Raw genomic sequence first — 16,922 nt, forward strand, 5'->3', positions numbered from 1 at the left:
AAAAATCAGAGGTCAATCAATGTGCCTGTTCATATATAAATGTCTCATTTAGCAGATCCACTGTGAAGCATCATTTCATTCTCATGCGATCAAATGCTGAGTCTTGAAAGGATTAAATTCTGTTAATATAAAAATCTCTGTGTATTCAATGAAAAAGAAACAGAATTTTCTTTTGCAGGTGGTCGTAAGCAATTGTCTAAAAGTCCTGAAATTTGCTTTATTTCAAATCACTAAATTAATTTCCTATTGTAGGCATTTGCAAACTGTAATTTATCAATTTGTTTTCATTTGTGACAGTCAGTTGTGAACTTCAGCAGAGATATTCTTTGGGTTGCCTTGGTTTCGTTATAGAAGGGATATGGTTCTGTTTTCTGGTATGTTTGAATAGGCCAAGGAACTGGAGTAAGACTATCCAGCAGATTATCTGAATTTTAAATACAAAGAAAAAAAAAAGAAAGTCATCCAAGTTCACACACTTGAATAACAATGTTAATCTGGTGAGATTTAATGCAGAAGCAGCAAATGTCAAGTTATGTGGATGACCATGAAAGACTGGGGTGTGGGACAATGGATTTTACAAGATTTTTTTTAAATCTAGGACAGAAAACCTTAGAATCAATAGATTAATAATATTAATTGAATACATGCACTGTTTTAAGATGTTCTTCTCACTTCTAAAAAAAAAAATGAGTCAGTGCTAGAATAAATAAATATACTATATCCCATATTCTACATAAATATAGAATAGTAAAATATACTCTTTAGACAAATGAAGAGAACAATTCATTTAATCTGAAATTAGGATCCATTTAAATTGATCACAAATTATTCTTTAAATAATACTTTTTTTTCAGAATAAATAAACCAGATTAGCATTATTATAATTCCGTTTCAAATATCTTTGCCCCCACTTAGTTGTTATTTGGAATACATTTGACAAAGTGGAAAAGGTTTGTTGATCTATTTCATTGAGATGATGAGCTGTTATAAGCAGATAATCATTGAGTTTCAGATATGGTTGTCAGTTTCTTAAACACAAACAGAAAATCAAACTTTGGAGAAGAACAGAACTGAGGTTATTATCCTGTGATCCTAACTCAAGTTGCTTTTTCAGTCAGTATGAATATAAAAAACCACAAAATAAAATTACTGAGTGCTCTACAGCTGCTGCATTTAAAACACTCCAAGGTGTATTTTTTTTGTCAAATGGCTTTTAAAATCCATCTACATTGCAGTAATGGAAGCATGCAGCAATTAATCACAAGCTAATTTTTTTAATGGAAGGCCTAGAGGATAAAATACCAACTTTTTCACTAACATCAACCCGTGTGCATATTAGCAACTGGCATCCACAAAATTAAAAAACTACAAAATATTACATTCTCTCATCATTTTCTCTCAAGCTGGCAATCTGTGCCTAACACAAGGACTTATGAGTCAGCAGTTCATTTGCATGTTGCCCCAGAAGACAAAAAAATTGTTATTTTTGTTTGGGTTTAGGGTTGTTTTAAAGGAGACTAAAAAGGGAAAATTATAATCAGGCTTGATTACTCTAAAACAACGAGTGCATTCAGATCATACACAATCAGTTTACAAGACCTGAAATGCTAGGTTATGAAAATGTATGCATGGTTAATGTGCACTTTAGTAAAATACTTTTACTTTAGTATTTTTCTAGCTAATAGTATTAGCTATTTTACTTTCATATTTCAACTAGGACACTATATTGTGAATGTCAAAAGATTTCTATATTCAAAATAGCATTATCAAAGTGATAAAATTCTGATGAATGTAAGTTAAATGCCTTAGAGCATAGATTAAGTTGGTTCCTTTATCCAGTGTAACTGCAGAAGCTAATCTCTTTTCAGGACAGATCCTACCTGCATGCATACAGAAATCTACAGCACCTAAAATTCTACTTCATCCTGGCCTGTTTGCAACTCAGTATCCTGACATTTCTTATGGGATTTTGTGTTTTCAAACATGATAAGGTCAATCCCCTCACTACATCCATAAATCAGAGGAACATATGAAGGAAAGAGTCTGAGTGGGAGCACTCTTACTTCCCTGGCTCTTGAGCTGGTTCTTTGCAGTTTCTAGCACAATTTAATCCAGTCTTGCTGCACAGCAAGAAATGACCATATGAAATAGTGTGGTGGCACACTGGCTGGGACTGCAACATTTGTCCAGACTTGGAAGAGAAGACAGTGCAGTTCCCCAGATCTCCCAGCTATTTGGTGTTTGGCTGTGCTTTTTCTTCTGCACTTCCCTCCTCTGACAACCTGAGGACAGAGCAAGACAACAGGCTAACTTGGCCATGGCGATCAGAAATCATGCCTGGACTCAGACCACTGTCTGAAATATAAGTTCTGGTCAGATTTTCCTGACTGACCTCACTCAGACCACAAAGTTTTGCTATATTCCAGTTACCAATACCTTTTTGGTTACCAATACTTACAGCAGATCACTCAATGCCCTGGAGTGTAAACCCTTGTTTTTTCTCACTTCAAATCACATCATGCCATGCTCTCTTAGCCAACAATTTTGCTTCAAATTCAGTTCTATCCTTCTTCCATGGGCTGAGCTTACTTCCTCCTTCTACAAAAGGGGGAAACACCGGGGAATTGTTCATTTCCTTCCTTTTTGTATTAAGGGACAGAAAGAAGAGCAGGATACGGGCTAGCCCTTGGTCCCAGGAAGTGGGATATCACAGCAGGGCAGCGATAGGTTAAATGCAGCTTCTGTTTCATTCTCTCTAAATATATTTTGCTGCACAAGGGAAGAAGGATACCTATAATGTGATTTAGATAGATTATTCTAAATACTGCACTGTAACTCAAATTTGAAATCATTCTGAGCACTTCTTCCCAGACAAGAGGTGATCCTCAGCAGTGCTTGTGATGTACATGCCAAAGTCAGTGAACTCCTGCTTGTCAGAAAAGAGACCGCCAGGTCCCATTTTTTCACTTTTGGATTCTTTTTACAAACTGGCAAACAAACTCTCTTCTATGTCTATTGATAATATGCCAGCAATATCTAAAATGATTTTCATTCTGGATTAGGGAATCACTGCACATGCGTTTTAGGAAGAAAAATACATTTTAATGCAACCCAACCTATAAAAAATGGTTTGCTTGGTTAATTTTAATAAAAACATCATTTATTTTGTTCCAAGCACCTCACACTCTACTAAGAGATTCTCTTCTATATTAATGAGGAAGAGGAAAATAGGATTTTTTTTTCCTTTGAAGGTACATGTAAGTAGATTTACTTTTCCACAGAGAAACAAGCAACATATCAAACAAGCAGACTTGCTTCTAAAAAGATTACTGCCTGTATCACCTTCCTTTATCATAAAATTAGTTAAAGCAAGAGCAAGTGTGAGCCCTGAGAGATAAATTTGTCTTTAAAAGAAATGAAAAAAATGGACTATATGAAGCTACAAGTAATGGTTAACCATGAAAATTGAGTGGAAACAACTGACTGCCCAGCAGACATGGAAGCAAAAATGTGAACTATGATAATGGTGGAATTGTCCACTTTTCAACATGATGTGGCCACTGGTTAAACCCTTTCTGTTGCTTCCCATTAAAGTTGATATGGATCAAATAAGAGGGAGAAGTTGAGTTAGGTCATAAATATTCCATTCCAAAACAGAAAAAAGCAACAGCATTTATTACCTCTATTTCAAAAGTCAATAACCATAATTTGACCTACTAGAATGTTTAGAATTATGCTTCTAAGATTTGATATAAATGTCCTAAAACTAACTCAAATTCAAGTGAATTGTTACAGAGATAAAACCTTACTGAGATTTCAAGATGGAAATATGACAAGAAAAGGTGTCAGAATTAAACCCCCCACAGTCATATTTAATAGGATATGGTGAAGTCAGTGTTTCTATCAATAACTGCAACCAACTTATAACAAAGACAATATAGAGAATAATACTTATTCATTTTCCAGTGTCAGTAACACAGAAAAGTTTTGCTTGATTAAATAATATCCCTTATTTTACCTACAATATACTACTGCAGCTTTAAGGCTTCCTATTTAACAGGATGTGTGGGTTTTTAAGTGGTGACATAAAAAGCATTGGAACTTTGTGCCATTTAAAAATCTAATTTCAATTTGGATTTTATTTCCTGCTAGTAAATCCAGAATAACACTTTTATGTTGTTTGACGAAACTTTAAAACTGCCCACATATATATCAACTGCTCCTCATTAAGAGGTGCTCTCACATCAGCATTCCTCTCCCCCCACAGAGGAGACATCATGTCATTTTACAATATCTAATTCTAAGTTAGCAACATCAGTAAGGCTGAATTACAAAAACCAAGCAGCTCTTGGCAGACAATATACATAATTTGTCTAAACTGTTTTCCCACTGATACAATTCTAATTCCTGTCTCCAAAAACTCTCACACTTAATCTGTGATTTATTCTCCTGACCATGGCTTCATAATCAATGTATTAATCCATTCTGGGAACAGGAGGAGGTGAAGCATTGTTTTTGGAGCTTCACTTAAATTTAACATTTTAGGGAATTTAAGTCTCAGTGCTGCTTCCATTTAAGTAATTGGGAGTTTCAATACAGATATTAGTAGGACAAAAAAACTAAACAGGATTGAGATGGGACAGGTTTAGATTTCCAGAATTATATCCTTTACTCCTGATGAATACAGGTAGAAAGGGGTCATCTCATCAAAGCACTTCCATTGCACAGCAACATACAGGGATATGTACATACTAAAGCCCAAGATGGTCACGAACAGAAAAAGATTATTTATTTATATAGAAATATTTCTGTGCACTCTTAATTCCACCAGATTTGTTTCAGAGACAGAATGACAAAGTGTTGCTTGGTGTTGTACTCTGTTTTGGAAATTGATACATTTGAATATATTGGAATTGATTGTGAAATGGAAATTACAATTTCCAAAGAGTTCTGGAGAGCAGTAAGTGCCATGAAGGCTTTGCCTTGGACTGTTACTGCCAGTTATGTTGGAGAAAGAAACTCTAATCTTTATTAGAGAGGCAGAATATCATATAGAAACTCTACCAAGACTTTCATCTGAGAAAAAAATGACATTTTTACCCAAAAGTAGTTGCCCACTCAACATCAGGTTTAAAATAAAGATTCCTCTTTTGGCTTTTCCAAGCTTTGTATGACTTTCATATTCTGACTTTCGTATTCAGTACAAAAGCAGTCAAAAGTCACTGCACAATCTGATAGTGTTTGGTATCTGTCTCCCCAGGCCCTTTTCTGAAATTAATTCTCATCTGTATATGCATTAAAAGGGATTTTTTTTATATTGTCTTCAGATTCATAATAACTATGCAAATATGCAACATTATTGCAGTGTTTTTGTTTTGGCTTCTGATTGCAATCAATTGTTTATCCTTTTCATTGTCTGTTGAAGCAGCACCTACCAGACCTAACAAATGTTTCTATCCAGTAACAGGCAACATCCACTACAGGCAGATTTAATTTTGGCTGTCAGAAGCAATACTGCACCATATGAAAGTACTCCATGCAATTTTTAAAAACAAAAACAAAACAAAATTGGCCTTCTTCCTCAATAAAAGAGAGACTCTTTCAGTATTTCCAGAAAGGAGCAGTGACTGGCACCATAAGCACTTCCATCTAGGTAACACACAGACAGGTTTTCATATCCTTGTGCCAGGCTTCTTCTTTGGCCCAAGAGTCAAATTTGATCCATAGGAAAAGGCCACTGATTAAGATCACTGCTTATACAACGATGAACTTGGAAGAACCTATGGAGATACTCATCACAGAATCACAGAATAATTTGGGTTGGAAGTAACCTTAAAGATCATCTTGTTCCAACCCCACTGTCATGGGAAGGGACACCTCCCACTAGACCAGGCTACTTTAAGTCCCATCTGACCTGGCCTTGAACACACAAATATTTCAAGGATGAGTCTCTGGCCTATATAGAGCATATATTCTTTCCCATCTGCCTGTCCTCCAGAAACAGTCCTGCACTCTGCCTTTCTCTTCTCACTAGTCAGCCTGCCTGTTTCAGTTCTGTTCTCCAATCATTTTGCTACTCAAGTGATGCCACTGTAAATTCTAGCACGAACACCAAGAGTGTTGCTTACTCCCTCTGTCTGCTCCTATTTATGCCACCTCTGAATTGGACCAGTTGTATCTGTTAAGCTCTTAGTGCTATTTTGGGAACATCTCCTACTTTGCTGAGTTCAAGAAGCCAACTGTAAAGTATCCACTGTAGAAAATGCTTCATTCACCTTTCAAGTAGACTTTTCCCACCACCCCTTCCCTAACACATTTTGCAGTTCCCTACAATACATGATTTCTGACAGAATCAGTTCTTACCTTTAAAGGTAACTAAGTGAAGAAAGGTCTAAGAGGCACAGAAAAAAAGCAGTTTTACTATGTCATCCATGAGGATTACAGTGTGTAATAAAATGCTGAGGATTACTGCAAGTGTCTGACCTACCACCATGGGAAAGGTATGGAGAAATCCAGCTAATCTAGTCCTTCACACGGCTCTCTTCTGTATGACTCGGAGTCTATAGTTTTACAGTACTACAGGAGTAATTAATGAACCATCTACTGTAAGACTTAGTGCACCATTCCTTTGTCCTCTGTTGTTATTACATCCTACGCTGAGAAGCATGGGATATATTTTCTTTCTGAAACATTATTTTTAATGAATGCCATGTCTGTGGCTTAACAGTATGTTTTGGCTAGTTGATTCAAGAGGAAAAGAAAATAATTTTATTGTGCTTCAATACTCTTCAACCATGGCACACCACATCTGTGATTTTTTCCCCCTAACTCCCAAGGTGTACTCCTCAACTGATAATTGATTATCATGATTATAATTGATTGCTCAATTTTGTTTTCATTTAGACAGCTATTGTGTCTATACAAGTATGTGTGTGTGCATATGTGTATGCATTTATATATAAAAATAAATACTGTTCTTAACACTTATGTTGTTAGCCTAGATTATCAACTTGTTTTTTTTTAATAAGGCAATATTTCATAAGTTTAAAATAATGAAAATGTTTAAAATAGAAGTCACAATTAAGGCATTTTTCTAGCTCTGGCAGTCTTGCCACTTGTGTAAAGAAGCAGTATCATGTTTCGTTTGTCACTTGGAGGAGGGAGCTACTGTTCATTAGTGGGTATTTGATAAAAAAGGTCATAATTTTTCTTAAATCATAATTTTACATATTTTAAGTCTCCTGAAGCCAAATATATGGTCATTAGAACAACCTTCATTTTCTATGTGAGCAATTACATGTAGTGAGCATTTCATATGGACAAACCCAAGAAGTGGTTGATGCTGCTATCAACAAAGGTTTTTGGGGTTACTGTTTATCCCATAGAGGAACTTTCTTTCACCAGAAATCACTGATAGTTTTTACTAATTTATGATTACCAAAACCATAGCAATTATGGGACCTAGTCACTGGCTTTATTTCTCCTGAAGGGACAGAATGACAATTGGGTTCATTTCACATGGGTTTGCGCATCTGATGTGCAGAGATAAAGCTTTTGTTCTTTGTTAACCAATTATTGGAAAAAATGGCATCAGCATTTAATGGTCAGAACTGGTGTAAAACAGAGCTATTTCTTTCACAAAACGGTGAGATAGCACATATCAGATTCTTTGATCCTGTGGCTCCCTGAGGTCACCTACCCAATCATTAAAAACCCTTTTTAGATACCTTAGATTCCCCTTGAAGATCTCTTGTGTAAGCTGTAGTGAAATCTGATCTTGTCTAGTTAGTAGATGGATCACAGCCCAAGGTCACGCTTAATGTTTGAAGGCCAAGATACAGATGGATAATAAGACATAACATTTAATGAGATGGACCCAGTAGGGCAATTAGGAGTTGACTGCAGAGCACATATCTCCTCCAGGTTCCCATGAGTGTTTCTATAGAGGCTTGAAAAGCACCAGAGACTGAGAAATGGATGCACAAAAAATGAAAAGAATCACGTGGAAGGTTTTCAAAGACCTAGAGGAAACTCAGGAGCCTATTCATGGATACATCATCTCAGTGAAAATCAGAGAGGTCTAATTCATCCTTCTGCCTTTGAAAACCTCCCATGGTAAGGCAAAAATCCCCAACCTGAAAGTCCATAAGAGATGCGACTTACTTGAATGAAAAAAATTCTCCTTGGGAGAAAGAAAATTATTTTCTGGACTTTGTCAGTACATCATTTTCTATGGGATATATCTTGGATTCACAACAATGAGAATAATATCTAGCCTTCTGGTCTTGTGGAAAATAAAGTTGCCTATGACCAAGACGTGAAAACTGTGAGGATAAATGCTTGTAGTCACACTAGCTAGAGAACAGACTGCAGTTGGGCTACTTCAAAAGGCAGGTTTTAAGTGGCATCTAAAGATTTATGGAAAAGCATTATTCTGGTTTAGCAAAGAACCTGTCTTTCAAAGATTTTTAGTGTTTCTTTTCTGGTGCATAACTAAACTGCTCCATTCAAGAAGTGATATACTGACTTTAGACAGAAATAAAATCTTAGAAAATAGCGATTTATAAGAAATGCCATGTATCAAGCTACCATATTGACAGCATCAATAGCCGAGTCACACAGGAAAAGAAGTCCGCTGTAGTGGATTTCAACACAGAATTGCTACTGCCACATAAATTTCTTAGTCTGATGCATCAGCTAAACCAGCAAAGACTTTGGTTTGAAAGACACCATGAAGAGCAATGATAAAATGAATGTTTTGCATGAGTAACTCTACCCCTCAAAATCCTGGGAATTGTGAAATTTCGAAGGCAGTTTTCATTATATTATCTTCCCCTTCCATCTCAAGAGAGTAATTTGTTTGAGAAGCACAGTAGTATACAAGTAAGATTTTCTGAACAAAAGCATCCCATTTCAGAAAATTTGACTTTGAAAGAAGATGAACTGGATTAAGACTTTTGCTTAGGCTTTAAGTATTTGTAATTGTTAGCAGGAGATCAGCTCCAAAGTTCATTAAACAATTTTACAGAAGCCAAAGAACAAAGAAAGGAAGGAAAAAAAAAAAAAGAAGATGGGAAAACTACACTTATGAGGTACTTCTCTGCTCTGGAGTTAATTTGTTTATTTTAAAATATGGATGATGCATTAGATGCTGGAAGAATGTATAATAAGTGGAAGACATTCTGCAGATATATTTATCCACAGTATCCTTTCAATCAAGTAAATACTAATACAAACACCATAAAAATATGTTATAGATGGAAATATATAGAGAAGCCCTTTAAGAATCTTTTTTTTCAGAGAGATTCAACAAGGTTCAGGAACTCAATGTTATCTTTTCTTTGACATGTGACAGAAATGGCCGTTTACTAAAGCAAACTAAAAATTTTGATACTCCAGAATTTGATACCTCCAAAAGATTCTCCTGAAAACTATGCTAAGGCACATGTAAAATAAAGTGATTTGTGACAGCCTGCATGGTTCTTTAAGGGCAAGTCAAGTCTGACAAATTTGGTGACCTTCCCTGATGGGAATAAAGTATTGCTGGATGAGGGAAGAGCTACTGACACCATCTACCTGGAATTGTGCAAAGCATATCACTATTCTACATGACATTCTGTTTCAAACTGGAAAGACAGGGATTTGACAGACAGGCCATTCAGTGGATAAGGAATTGGCTGTATGGTCACGCTCAAAGACTTGCTGTTAATATCTCGATGTCCAAGTGGAATCCAGTGATGAGTGATATCCTCGGGAATAGGTATAGGAACCGTTATTGTTCAATATCTTTTGATGATCAACAACTTGACTGTTGGCAAGAGGGAGAGCGGTATTGAGTGCATCCTCAGCAAGTTTGCCAGCATCACCAAGCAGCTGATACACTGATGGGAAGGGGTGGCAGCCAGAGGGGCCTTGACAGGCTTGAGAGGCGATGCCTTGCAAATCTCATAAAGTCCAAAGAGGCCAAATGCAAAAAGTCTCATTAAGATATCACATGATTCTGGGAGAAAGGGAGAGACGTGTTTTCACTGTGTGCAATGCTTCAAAGACAATAGGAGAAGTTCCTAGCTCTGGGTGAATTGTGAAGGAATCTGTTAGCTGACACACAGCTTTTCGTCGCTAAACCCTGGAGGCTTTGTAAAGCTTAAATTGCTCTGTACTTTTGAATGGAGAAAATGAATCCACTTTGTGCCACTTGACACTTTGGTAGCTAGAGATAAGCTTTCACAACTCTCTGAGATTTTAAACAATTATTTAGGTGTTCTTCCTGCTTTCTACCCAAAGTGACTATAGACAGTGGTATATCATTGTTGAGGGCTAGAGACTGTCCAAGAATAGACAAGAATATAGGAGACAGATTTGATGTACTGTACTATAAGAGAAAGGATAGTCCTTTCCCTCTCATTTGTATTCCAGGGCAAAAAATTCTATTAACTTGCTAATGGCAAATTAGCCATCTCTCCTCTGTGCAATTTGACATGGTTATTTTATAAAATGAAACTTTACATCTCACTCTGAAGAAAAAACATCCTTTTGTTGACAGTTCCATGTGGATCAAATAAAGTGCTTTTCTAAGTAATGAACTTCTCAGGTGATAAACACTGCACGATGAAGTGTGTAGCAGATGCTATGTAATAGAACAAAGGTACAAATCACTTAGCGATACAAAGAGACAAAAAGAGGAAGTGACTACTGATCAAGCATTCCTAGAACTGCTCTTAAACAAAGCAAAATTGATTTGGCTCCCTTTTACAATGGTCTGACAGGAAAGAAGCTACTGAATTTGAGTTGTCATCTACCCCAGAGGAACACAACAAGTCATCCTGGCTCATAAGCACTGTTCTTGAACTATTCATTTTCTGTATTTGCTTTTTGAAGCATCCAGTTCTACTCAATAGAAATGAACACTGTCTTTTCAGGCTATCCTCAGCCCAGTCCCACTGGATTAGTGCATCTGTGGATGGATATTTCTCTGTTTTGGCTCCTGTTCCTGAACAAAAATTGTAATCTGCTTGTGTTTTCCCAAGAAGACCCAATGTCCAAATAGAACAGTTACCAATGGTTACCCTGACAGGATTTGAGAGAGGTCTTTTGCCATCTTACCTTATCATAACATTTCACAACAAGGATGGAAAAAGCTTTCCTGACCAATCTGGAGGGCTGTGAGCTGCTAGTGAACAACCACAGAGCTCTGGATCTTTTTTTCAGAAGCATTCTGTTAACATCTGAGTATTCCTTTCAAAGTGGAGCACAATGCTTAGCACAGATTTATACTCTAATTATTCAGAGAAATTAAAGAATATATTTAAGGCACTTAGAGTTATAAACAAATAAATATTGGGTCCTCACAGTTTCCATCTTGGCCCAAAGGCTAGCTAACTTACAATCACTGAGCAGCATCTAAAGTCAGTGACATTATTTATAAGGGAATGTTCTTCAGCCAAAGTTTTTCAAATTCAGCCCTTGGGGTCTAGCTATTGTATAGACATTCCTCACCTCAGAGGCTTACTCCTAGAAAGAAGAATTGTTTTCATTTTCTTCAGTAAAACTCTAGCGTCATTCAATACAGGCTATTCAGATCTGACCGTAAAACAGATGTTCACAAATGTGCAGTGGACATAAAAATAGTACATTACCCAAAACTGGGGCTGTTATAATGTTTTATCTCCTAAAGTAACCATTTTGGTGTGAGTGTAATGCTGCTTACATACACAAAAATGAGAAAAAATTAAAAGATCAAGAAGCTCTGTTTCTGTGAATGCAGCAGAAAGACATGAAGAAAAACAAACAGTTGTCTTTTGTTTGATCAGGTTTTCTGTTAGAACAAGCTCCGTTTCCAAGAAGTCTTCCCTCTTCCTTTTTCTGAGAGTCAGTCACAGATTCCCAGACCATTTTTTTTCCATAGGCTGCAACTGGCATTTCTGCTACCAAGCATGGGCCACAGTCCAGGTAGCTTCTCTCTAACATTCATTCTGCCCAAAATATCAGATCAAGCCTTCCACTAGCATTGTTTAGCTGCATGCAGGGTCTGTTTATTCTTTCTTCCACTGAGAAATATGGCTTTGTACACCCACAGACTAGTGCATAGGTGCATTATTGCACTGGAATCCCAGAATGCCTGCCTAATGGCTGGCAATGAATTCCCTCTGAGTTTAATCTCTATCTGTCTATATCTTCTTGGATCACCTAAAAGCTCGATTTTTCATGTCACACACAAGACACGTGGTACCCTGCAACATTCTATGTATATTTTTTTTACCAATTTCCACAGTGACATGTTCATATATGGACACAAAGAACACAATATTATTGAATAAACTATTTTAAATTAAATTACATTTTCTTATAGGCTGCTAGAATAATATAGCCTATATATCTATCTTAGAAAAATATATGTGGATACTGTAAATGAACTTACAAATTCTGAAAATGTTACAGACCCATGTAACATTCTCAAACATCCAAATGTCTATAGGAATTGTAGGATATGGAAAACTGCTTGCCATCAAAGAACTCCTTATAGTGCACATATCATGTGAATTGTTTATTCACATAGTGAAAGAAATATGATATGTGAAAACCCAACGTAAATTCTAGGGGAAAAAACCCAAACCACACAGTTTGGGTGGTCCCAATCTCTTATTCTAAATCCCCTCCTTATTCTAAATCCCCTTTCTTATTCTAAATCTCATATTTTATTTTCAAAGAAATATTTAGAGCTATTATGTGTACCAGCCAGGAGCAAAACCCCAGCTTCAAAACAAGAGGAAATGTAGAAAATGTGAAATAAAACAATGACTTCTTCTTCTATTAGACTTTATAATATGTTTTTTGAGATCAAGGTGATCAGATCTGCAGGTTTTTATGTCTCATTTCTATCAAGTGATCTTGTATGCATTTGAAGACATTATTTCTTAAGTTTGAAAAAAAGCCCTTAAAACTTATCTTCACTTTTGCCATAAGTTGTACTACATTATTTAACAATTCCTAGCAATGGGAATTACTAAAATCACTGGAATTGGTTGTCTAGAGAGGTTGCAGGGTCTCATTCTACAGAGATAATCAAAACCCACCTAGACAGGGTCCTTGTCATCTTGCTCTAGTTGACCCTGCTTGAGCAGGAAGGGTGTAGAGTATGATCCCAAGATGCTCCCTTCAACCTCAATTCAATGATGCTGTGATTCTGTGAAATAAAATTCTGTATATGTACTGCCATAAGCCAAGTTAGTCCTTCAGTATTCCTTCTTTTTAAACATTTTTTTAATTCCATATACAAAACAAAAGACTGCTTTTTGCATTTTGTACAAGTGATTAAATAATTTGGTATATCCACTTATTTCAGTGGGGTGATCGAATCTCCTTCACTTTGCTGATGCATGGAAAAATCCCAAGCTATAATATCCCACTCAAAACCAAACCTCATTAGCTGCCATTAAACATGACCAATAATTACATACAGAAAAATTTATTTTTAAATTTACCAATAATCTCTGAATGACTACACATAAATATAGGCTTGGATAAATGCCTACTTGTAAAAAAACATACATATATTTTATCATAATGCAATGTGTGGCTGCAACCAGAAAAAAGCAAAAAATAGTCAGTTGGTGAGAACTTAAGCAGCTTTGACTGAACACTGTGAAATACAACAAAATTAACATACTGAAGTCAAGTAGTCCTTCTAAATATTTACAGAACAGGCTGTATTCTGTAACTCATATTATTGAGCTGTGGCTGTGCTACAAGACAGTTACTCTCAAGAAGCTGCCTGTATAAATTGGGCTGCTTTATTTGGACCCCAGCACCCTGTCTTCTTCACAGAGGTTTCCAAAGGTGAAAAAATGTTCACTGTAGAGCTCAATGGAAATGCCTTCTGACTTATGTGGATTAGCACAGGAATCAAATAATTTGCCTATCTAGCAGCATAGAAGTGGAGGGAGACAGTAATATAAATTATCTTTGGATTATTGTTTGTACTTGGATTATTGTTTTTACTTAAATTACTAAGGCTCTTGTTCGCTTATTTTGTTAGCAGAAAACAGCATTGTTGTTAGAGTGCTTAAAAAAACGTCTTCCCTAAATGGAAAAGCTCTCAAGCAGTAAGCCCAGTACCTTCATCAGTACCAGTGGTATAAATACCAGAAAGAGTGACAGCTAGTCTACATGCACTCAGAAACAAAAATGAAAAGGCCAGTTACATGCACTTGTCAGCACTAGTCTCATGCACACCTACTAACTTGCAACACCTTCAGATAATCAGACAGTAATAAAATGAGTATAAGGGGGAGAAGAAGAGAGGAATAGGACAGCTAAGATGGAACATTAGCCAAACATCATTCCCCATTAACATAAATGGGAACAGGACATTTTAAATTGAGTTTTACAAGGTGGCTTAAATAATTTTGGGACTAAATATATTTTTCTGCTATATAAACATCTCAGAATTACTGTTTATTGAGGTTTTTTTGTAATATTCTATCTACTTTTCCACCTACCCTTTCCTACTCCCCCACAATTGTCATCATTTCTGTCTTGGCAACATCAGAGCAAACAGAGAGGGGACTGAAACAAGAGAATCACATAGAAGAGATTGTTTTGACAGGGCTATTCAGGGCTGCCTTATTAATCCAGCACACACAAGGTATTAGTGATTGTATTCTATTAAAAAAATATTAGCAGAGTGAAAAGCCATCCAGTGCCAAATCCAAGAGCTGCTGAACTCCAAGTAAAGTTCTCTCTTATATCCTTCACCTTTCAGTCTCACCCTGCAAATGCAATAAGAAAGGAGAGGCCATAGTTCTTGTTCACTAAATATTAAGTTTTAAAAGCTAAAATGCATGCAGAATCAATGTGCTCAGTAATTTGATCAGCCATGCCTGCCTGACATATGTATTCCAGCAAACTGTGATTTAAGTTACAGGGCATTTATGCCTTAAAGAGGAGCTTTGCTCTCTTCTCTAACAGCGGTGGGGATGAAAATACTGTTTGACAATATAATTTTATACAGATAAATCAACAAGGCACTTCATTCATTTAGACTCCTTGAAAAATCACATCTGAACATATTCTTTAGAGGAACCTTTCCATAATTACACGGGAGGGATCTACTAATTTTTCCATTGAAGATTCTGAGTTTACTCAGAATCCATAGGGACACTATATGGCCCAAAAGATTTTCAGTCACAAAGCTTAGCAGCAGCATTTTAGAACCAACATTTTCACAAATCTTGTCATGATGTCAATATCCAGGAATAAATACCAGTATGCTGGTATTCACAAAATGAAAAGAAAACCCTGTCCTTGGTGAATTTGACAGAGAAAACATCACTGCATTATCATTTTGCTCAAGCAGGCTAATTCAGTGAATCTAAAGGCTAATATAAGACTTCCAGAATGGATCTTCAAATCCTCATACATTTATTGAGTAATACCATACAGGTAAGATAAAGATTTAAGGAAATATTTAAGCTATATTGTATCATTAACAACTGAGGTTTTGTAAAAAAACTGCTGATTAGTACTACGTATGTGCTGGGTACAACACTTGGGCTGGCAGACAGTGGGAGAAAATAAATTTTCATTGTCACTGTATTCAGCATTATTATATAAATTCTCCTCTCTTAAAGCATGATGGACACACATTTTCTATTGTAAAAGATCTGTTGCTTTATTATGCACTTTTCAAGCTTGTGGGAATTATTGCTCTGGATAGATATTACAACTTAGTTATCCCTGATAAGTGCATTTTACAGCCTTAAAGAAGATGGTTCTCCTGTAGCTATTTATGAAGAAAACATAAAAGATTCGTGTGGCATTGAATTTTCTTTCAAAACAAGCAGAAGCCATGATAACCCAAAACATGTTAGCCAGCCTTTCCTGTGCAGAAGCAAAAAAACTACAAATAGAGAAGGAAAAAAAAAAAGGAAAGAGAACATCAATCATACAACTAAATTTCAGCACCATGCTTATTTTAGTCTTTGGTTTCTACCAAAGTCTCAAGAAGAGAGGAACAACAGAGATTTAAGATGCAACTGTCAACTGGTTGAACCCTCTCTCTTTTCCCACTTTCTCTGGACATTAATCTTCCTGTAGCAAGCTGGCTGTTCCTTAGAGGCTCCAGCTGACAGCCTGGAATATGAATGCAGAGGCAGTTGAAGTAAATGTGCTGGGCTGTGATTTGCAGTCAAGAAGCTGATACATGCTCTCTTCTGTTATTTCTGCTCCAGGGCCCTGCTCTGCTGGAGGATGGATGGCACAGGATGCTATAACCTTTTACACTGAGGGAGTGAGACCCAGAAGAGCTTGATCCACTTGTGACCTTATTTGAATTGTTATTTGAAGCACTAAAACCTACAGCTGGATCAACTGTATCTTACATCTTGTGGTGGTACCCTCCAAAAAGAGGAAAAGTCCCTGGCTTGAGGAAGACATGACCTGTTGGCAAGGACATGAGTAAATATTGACAAATGGGCTGCACTTTGCTTTCTGCTAACTTTTTGAGGAAATGTATTTGCTTGAACATAGTATAGTTTGCTGCTGGCACAGATCACCATGAAATTATGACTCCTCAGAAAGCAAAAAAAGAATTACAAGATGAGCTAACCAAGCTGACAGGACATATCAAATCCATACTGACTGAAATTTCTCCCAAACTCTGCCAGACATACTCAGCCACTGACAACAATTAGTCTTAAGCTCTTATCATCTCCTTTTCTTCAGTCATCCAACCTTTTCCTTAATTTTTAACAGGATATGTGGACCTAATTTTTTTCATATATATGTGACACTAAATATTATTTACTCATATTCAGTGAAGAAAGAAATCAATAGAAAATACTATAAACACAAGCCAGACTGTGTGTATATATGTGTGCTTTTTTTTTTGTTGGATAGAGAGATGAGCCTCCTGAGGAAAATAA

At 36.4% G+C, this 16,922-nt stretch overlaps 1 protein-coding gene across 18 annotated transcripts in view; it reads right to left on the reverse strand.

Annotated features, from left to right (window-relative positions):
* The window catches only part of LOC137476785 (poly(rC)-binding protein 3-like), a 498,078-nt gene that overhangs the window by 409,560 nt on the left and 71,596 nt on the right, over positions 1-16,922 (reverse strand). The window contains exon 2 of one of the 18 annotated variants that reach the window (XM_068195153.1): positions 2,459-2,598. The exons of the other annotated variants lie outside the window; for them this stretch is intronic. The gene's annotated coding sequence lies outside the window, so the exon portion shown is untranslated. The remainder of the gene's footprint in view (positions 1-2,458; positions 2,599-16,922) is intronic. 18 annotated transcript variants of the gene reach the window in all.

The sequence above is a fragment of the Anomalospiza imberbis genome, chromosome 1, assembly GCF_031753505.1.
Source record: "Anomalospiza imberbis isolate Cuckoo-Finch-1a 21T00152 chromosome 1, ASM3175350v1, whole genome shotgun sequence".
Taxonomy (NCBI): domain Eukaryota; kingdom Metazoa; phylum Chordata; class Aves; order Passeriformes; family Viduidae; genus Anomalospiza; species Anomalospiza imberbis.